The 8,165-nt window shown below is 37.5% G+C and overlaps 1 protein-coding gene across 1 annotated transcript in view; it reads right to left on the bottom strand.

Moving 5' to 3' along the window:
- DOK7 (docking protein 7) overlaps positions 1 to 8,165 on the bottom strand; it is a 68,855-nt gene that overhangs the window by 8,796 nt on the left and 51,894 nt on the right. The gene's annotated exons all lie outside the window — the stretch shown is intronic.

Genomic DNA, 8,165 nt, shown 5'->3' with positions numbered 1-8,165 from the left:
GGCAACCTGCAGAGTGGTACGCATGTAGCGTGGTTTGTCTACATACACACATCCCTTCTTTACTTAACCAGCAAACTAATCAGTACTGTAACCTGTTCGGTTAGCGTTATCCCTATCCAGCCGTGAATGTCTTGTCTCTACTGATGTCACTGTGGGCACCTTAATCAAGATGAGTGGCATTTACTTCCTCACATGAATAATTTCGAGGGAACTTCTTGTGCAAGTAAATGGTACTTAACAGAAATAAGGTAGGAGGCTGCATTCATGAGTAACCCTGCCACTGGTGACAGGGCAGCTGTGCCGTGTGCTGCTGGGTGTTGGGGATCCGGTATAAAATTAACACTCTCTTCTAAACTGATGAATAGTCTCTGAGCAGGTGAGACACTTCTCTGCAAATTATTTTTAAAATAGCATCCAAAAACTACCATAATTCTTATGCAATGTGAAGAAATTATATAAAATAAATACCAGTTTCAAATACCTAAGAAATCTGTGTGACCTAGGAACCTAAAGAAAATGGTAATTTCTTATTTTTTCCCCTGTATGAAGTATACATTCATACAATTTTTTTCTAAATATAATACTTTCCAAGCTTATAAAATTATTCCTACACTTTTATAAAATAAATCTAAATAAAACCCACAGATTATTTCACTTAATGAGGACAATGGATTAAAAAAATAATAAAAACCTATTTCAGAAGTGCACAGCTGAACTAAAACCTTTAGTTTTGTAGTCTTCGTGTACACAAAAGCATATACAGAGTCATCCAAGGCTACAAAAACAATTTTCATGCATACCGTACTGAGAAACTGATTTTGTATTTTAACAAATGAGATCAGATTGTAGAACCTTTACATACTCTGGTGAGGACTTAACCACTAAAAATGTTGTCTGAAATTTTGTTTTTAACAAGACTGCTGATAAATGCAAAAATACAACAGCCCTGGACTAGCTGATTTACTTACATTTTCACTGTAACTGATTTTCCTTTTTCTCACCTCAGAGCGTCCTGCCTCTGCATTATTAAGAATATCAGAATACGCTTTATGCAGCTGAAAGCCTTACCTTACTTTGAAGAAAGGCTACAGCTTTATGCTAATTGCAGCTTCAACACAAAACTAGTGTGGGGTTTTTTCTTCCTCCCTCAAAAACTTAATGTAATTCAGCAGAAATCATTCCAGAGGAAACATGGATTTTTAAGCAACATTTTTAGGATTTGTGAAAAGCACACAAGACAGGAAAGGAGATTTAATACAATAAGATATTCCAATCCATTTATGGTCAAGTTGAAGTTTTCCCATTTGGAGCTCGTTTAAAAGAACCATGTTAATGCTTCATGATTTGACCTGTTGCATTTGCCTCATTTTCAAATCTGGCAACTAACAGATATTTACATAGTCAAATCTCTCATGGAATTTTTCTGAAGCTTTGAACTGCGTCGTATAAACACATGTCAACAGAGATTGACCTAGATATTTTCTTCCTTCTTCTTTACAGCTACCACATAAACTGGTTTGTTTCTCATTCAGGAATGCTAGGATAACACTTGCAGGAATGGAAAAAGCAAGTTAGAAAGATAAATTTCTGAACATATAAAGCATCCAGCAGGAGACAGACACTCCCTTCCATCACTCTTTTCATCTTACAAGGGATTGTTAAGAATAATTTTTTCAGTTTCCCCTGCCATCTAGTTTTGTGTGGCTGACTCGCTCAAGTCTTTGTTAAAACTGCGTAGCTCATCAAGAGAGTTATTTCTGTTCTGCTTTCCTCAATGTGTAAGAGGAAGAAGATATTCAAAATGTGACAAAATGAAAATATGCCGCAGAACATTTTGCATTCCTATATATGATTAGACTCAAATGTCTGATGTAGCTCAATGAAGACAACCACTATTTGAAACATTTGTCTAACTTCATAGTCATTTCTTTATCACAGAATCATAGAATCGTTTAGGTTGGAAAAGACTCTTAAGACCATCGAGTCCAACCATTAACCTAGCACTGCCAAGTCCACCACTAAACCATGTCCCTAAGCACCACGTCTACACGTCTTTTAAATACCTCCAGGGATGGTAGCTCAACCACTTCCCTGGGCAGCCTGTTCTAGTGCTTGACAACCCTTTTGGTGAAGAAATTTTTCCTAATATCCAATCTTATGCCCAGTCTTCAAAAACAAGCACAGTTTACAGCACATGTGCTACAAGAAAGAGCCATGAAAAAAAAATAACAAATGAGAGGGAAGCTGGAATACAACTGAGCCCAGACAGTTTACATTTTCAAATCCTGTCACCTATCGTTACATGGCCAGTGAGTAGACACATGTGATACTACACTGCATTTACCAAGTGATCACATCTTACTGCCCAGCCTCTACTTCACAGAGTAGGTCACAAACGCTGCAGGTCTGGGCTATTAAATTTGCTCATAAGGAGTCAGGACAGAAGAAAACACTATGCTCTATGATAAATTCTTGCTTCTCATTGAATTAAAACTACCTTTATTATGAAGTATTTTGATCCACTCAGCCAAGCAACATTTCCATCCCCTCCTTTGAAAACAGATACCTTGCTTAAAAGAGCATCCAAAGCCTAGAGCTACTGATTGACAGGAGAAATACTGCAAGTACACCAGGAGGTTTTTTCATGTAAATGTAATAAAAGACTTCCTGGTGTTGTATAATTGCCCTATAAAACTTCCCTAAGTTTGTTACTCTTCAATTTTCAAAGTGATTTCATATGTTTTCTGCTGTACAAATGGCATTATCTGCAATACATAAAAGCTGAAAGGGATGCTTAAAAATGCATACTTGCTCTACAGATTTCACCATATTTGGAAACGCCTCCTCTCTCTAACAGTCAACTTCAGAAGTAGTAAAATCACTCAAAATTAGAAATGCATTCAGGCCCAGTAACTGTTCAAATATTGCTCCACAAAGATTTCTGTTTAGTGTGTCCAAAAGAATCACAGAGGATCTAACTACCTCTAGCTACTATTCATCTTCCCATGCTGTAGGGCCACTCCAGCCCAGCCTCCCATCCTTAAAAATGCAGAAGTGTTAAGCTAGAATCATTACCATTTTCCGGTACCAGAAAACTCAGTGTCTGTTTTTTGAAAAAGAGACCTTCAAAGATGCTTTACATACGTTTGCTCCAAAAATCTTGATGCATCTGAAACTCAGGATCTACATTGGCCAAGAATGAAGGTCACATAATGAGTTTCCTTAATAGAAAAAAAAAACCAAACAACTGAAATAATCACTATGTTTGCAAATAAGGTTCCTCACCTTTGTGTTCTAGAAGGCTGGGATATGTAATTTCTCCAGATTTCAGTTGTCAGAGGAGGCATGGGGAAGCAAATCGGGAATACAGAAAAGGCAGGACTAGAGGGTCACTGTGGCATGGACTTACCACCTTCTGTCACCCCCAAAACAGGGAACAGGAACCTGCTGGACCTACTCAGCCCAGAGGATGAAGTACCAGCATTTGGATTATTCACTAGCATATGGTTTCATCGCAGTGGCTTTTTTTTTCCCCTCTCCTGTCAGGCCCCTAGTAATTCAGAGAGTCACTAAGGCCAAGGTTTAGCTTGCAAATGCAATAGGTATTTTAATCAGCTTACTTAAACCACTTTTTCTGAGCTCCTGTTTTTCTTCCCCTATGGAATTATTTTGAGTGCACTTATGAAAAAAAGCACAATCAAGAAAAAGCATGTCATATTATGGCAGGGTTTTATTAATAAGTTTCTCATTATAATAATGCTCTTCTATTACAGTGTTTAGCCCTATGAGGCATGACATATTTATGGTGGACACTCTTCAGCACACAGCCCTTTACTGGCTCAATAAAAGCATCATAGCATACTTTGTCTTCCTACATCTGAAGAGCTGACAACACATTTCCTGAAAAAAAAATTGTGAATTATAAATTATTTTCAACCTAAGCAACAATAACCAACACAGTATGGCCCAGATTCTTCTTTCTCACTGCTCTCAATTAATTCCTTGAAAGCTTACTCCTAAGCTTGGAATAGAAGTATGAGGCTGCACAGGTTCACAATAAAAATTTAAAAAATGCATGAAAGAAAGCCTATTTTTCAATCATAAAAGCTAAGCTGTCATACAGCTGAGTTCATTTTCAGCACCTATCAGCTGTTATATATTTAATTTTATTCTTTCTTTCTATCTCCCTACCTTGACTCCCTATCTACCTAGGAACAGTTTAAGAGAGATACAATGTTTATAATCAGCATTCAGCTGACATTTCCACTGAATTCCAAGCCACAGCATTGTTTTATGTTTATTCTTTAATTCATCCTCTCAGAACATTTCCCGTCAAGCATTGTGTAGGTTTGGTATTACAGCAAAGAGGCTGTCAGATAGCAAGAGTGTCTGTTGCAATGCTGATGAATTTGCGCCTATGGAATATGGAAAAAATGGAACTGCACAGACAAAAATAAAAGAAAAGATAATTTAAAAGTCACAAAACTGAACAATATTAAAGTATACTGCTTCCACTGGAGGATATTTGTTAACTTATTTTCCCATTCAGCTATTGATTTTTGTAATGCCAGAGCCTGCAGCACAGAAGAACAGGGAGATCAGACCTCCCACTACAGATGTTTAATTTGGGTGTTGAAATGCCCAGGGTTGGGTCTGGCTCCTGAGAATGCCTAGGCAATCAGCTTCCCTGTAGCTAATGGGAAGGGACAAAAGTTTCTGAAATACGGTGCGTAGAGCCTGCATGAAATGCCTTCTCCAGGGGTTGCAGAGGGACCCTAAGCACTTCTGCAAACCCATTCCAGCTCTCAGTTTAGCTTCTCTAAATAGGGCTCTTGGGATTCAGACTGCTCGGTTCACTTGGAAGGGTTGGCAACCAAGGACAGAAATAGTGGCATTTCCCCCCGCCCCCAAAAACAACCTTATGGTTTAAACATCATTGATAAAACAGGAGAGCTGTGACCGAGTTCTACCCAACTGAGAAAATCCAAATATTTTGGAGGAGACCATGAAGACATTATAAGTAAGGGCTGGAGGTTCCTATCTAGGCTGTTGCAATGAACTAGAGAGGAGCACAAGATTTAAGTAACAGGCCTAAATCACAGCAAGAAACACCGCAGCTGTTAGGAAACACATTCTAAATGTAAGAACAGCAAAGGACTTCAGATGGTTTAAGGTGGATTAAGGATTCTCATTGCAGAACATGCTAAACAAACACCTGTCAGACATACACACAGAAGTACATCCTAACCTCAGGACAGAGGCTTGAGCTAGACAACCCCTTCAGCCCTGTTTTTCCTACAGTACTTTGATTTATAGTACCAGAAAGATAATTAAGATAATGACAAGCTCTTCAGCTCACCATTCTGTGAAGAAATGTGCTGTCTTTTGGTTCCACATTTCAACACTGAATGTGCATCTCGTCCATGATCCCTTAATTCAAAACACATAAGCAGCTCCTGAGAAAAGGACCTACATACATAACTCTGAAACTGCATCCACTAGATCATGCTACAAAATTTCTTAAGCATTCATGAGAAACTCTGTACAGGTCCCATGAGAACTTCTTAGACCAAATGTGCTAAACCTAGGTGCCTCCAGAATCCAGCAGTCTCAGAAATCAGAAAATCCAAATCACATTTTTGTTAAATACCATGATAGAGGTTCATACAAATTTGTCATATCATACAACTCCAAAGAATCCCTTACCTTGATCTCTAGTACAAAGCTATGATAACAACGGGAATGCTTTCCTCCTACAAATGCAAGCGATCTAATTCAGTCTCTCTTTCTAATCAATCTTTACGAAGTTATTTATAACAAAGGCAACCAAATTATTTAAACCAGGATTATTCACCCCAACTTTGTTTTTTCCATCTAGTAGTACAATTCAGAATTGTTGCCACTTCTATGAACACTTTTCAGCTTGCCATTAGAATTAATCACATTTCTCTGAAGTTGCAGTCTATTGCTCAGCATATATAACTAACAGTAGAAAGAGAATATCGTCACCCACATTCATTACCAATAAACTGAAAAATATGTGAACAATTGATCCTGACACTTTAACTCCATTTCTTGCTACAGAACTGAGGCATTCAAGAGCAAAAATATTGTACAGAACATGCGGGCACCTGTAGCACTGGAAGAAGTGGGTTTGCGCTCATACAGTGTATTTGAATGAAAATACAATACAATCCTTTCTGTGATAAAAAAGAAATACGTTTATGACTAAGTGGACTGGTACACTAGCAAACATTACAACTGTGTGTTGGGTCATTGTACAGTCATTCATGCTAGTAGAGGTATCTTGCCGTGTACATGCGCAAGACAGGTTTTGAAAGTAGTTACCTCAAACTCGTGTGCCCTTATGTTATCCAACAATGGATTAAAAATCATAATAGAGAAACATAGAAAGGTTCTAATGCTGTTCCTTTAGTCCAACAGAACTCTGAATAACTGCTCAGCACCCAGGGGCCTTCAGTTAATGGCTTGGATTAAAGATGACAGAAGCAAAACTTTCAAAGGCTACAGTACTATTTTGAAAGCTTTGCAACACCAAGCTCAATTATACTTGGAATGGTCACATACATACAAGACAATACTTTTTAAAATTAAATATCTGAGGATAATAAAAATGCAACGAGGCAGAGAAAACATGGGTTTCTTTTGTATTCTGAAAAAAGTGTAGTATTGAAGAATAAAGTTCTACAGGTATATAACGAGAGCATTTGAGAGATGAAACCCCACAAAGATAGCTAAAAACTTCAGTCACTGGCTTTAGATGCTGCTTTTGCCTAAAGCATTTATACTTATTCCAACAAGTATTCAGTTCTTTTCTTAAACAATATTTTCCTGATGTACCAGACATGAAAACCCACCCACTCAAATTTCTTCAGTCTTGTATCTTCGCTTTCTGTTGATCTAAAAATCTGTCCTGTATTTCCACATTTCCAATTTGCTTAATGATAGGTTTTATCAAAACAGCTAACTCCTTCATCTGCATGAATAGTCTGAGATTAAGTTTTTGTTAGATATTGTTTGCATCCACAATTAATTTGCCACTGAAATTAATGCAGAAATAATATTGTGCCCACCACACACAGCTATGGACCCAAGTTCCCCTGTATTTACATACACTTTAATGATAAGTGGTCTGATTTCCTTGGGTTGATTAGAGGACTAGAAACCTGAGTACCAGAAGGAAAGATAAAATTAGGGTTAATGATCCAATTTGTCCTTCTACTTACACATCTATAAATCAAGACTAATTCCACTGACTCAAGTGGAATAACTAGGAACAAGATCTGCTAAATGCTTCTGGATTTTCCCCTGCTAAGACAGACAAAGGAATAGGGTTACTTATGCACTTCTCCAGAGACACCTCCTGATCCTAGGTAGCTTACTGGATTTGTTCACACAAGTATCAATCAGCTATACTTCTTTACGTATCTGCCAACGTTTTTAAAAACAATAAAGAAACACAAACACAAAAAGCTGTTTTATGTCTATTGGAAGCAGGCAACCTGATAATTTAATGGATCTACTGAATTATCAGGTAAACAGTTTAAGGAATATAAAGATGTTTAAGATACTAAACAACTTCTTTGCACAGATCTCTCAAAGGAACAAGATGGAGACAGTACACAAAACCAAAGGCTTACAAAATGCTGTCTTTGAAGTAAAATTATGATACAAAAGGCACCAGACCAGTTTGGTTACATCAGAGAACTCCAGATGACCAACACATTCTACTGATAAGCAGATTTATGGTGCAAAGGTAGTCAGTGTGTTACCTTTGCCTAAATAATCTTTCCATCTTCCTTCCTTTACTGATTTTGTCAGTTGGTCAGTAGTTCCACTGACATGAGAGAAGCATCTCCATGTTGCCTCTGGTAAGGAAGCATTCCTGTGTTTTTGTGTTATTTAGAAAACTGGGTATACACGCTGAACATATAAATCAAGTTTCCCCTTTGTATTAATATAGCCTAAAAAGAACACTTCCTTGATGTTCTTCGACTATGTAAGTAGAAAAAGCACTAAACAACTTTATATGGAAACTGACAATTTTGCACCTCTTCAGATTACAAAAGGAAGGGAAAAACAGATATATTAATCTTTGCAACCAAAGATACTACAGATTACAATGTATTTCATAATTGTCAGTC

This window comes from Pygoscelis adeliae, unplaced genomic scaffold (genome assembly GCF_000699105.1).
Source record: "Pygoscelis adeliae isolate BGI_AS28 unplaced genomic scaffold, ASM69910v1 Scaffold66, whole genome shotgun sequence".
NCBI classification, from domain to species: Eukaryota; Metazoa; Chordata; class Aves; order Sphenisciformes; family Spheniscidae; genus Pygoscelis; species Pygoscelis adeliae.
This window is presented reverse-complemented; position numbering and strand designations above follow the sequence as displayed.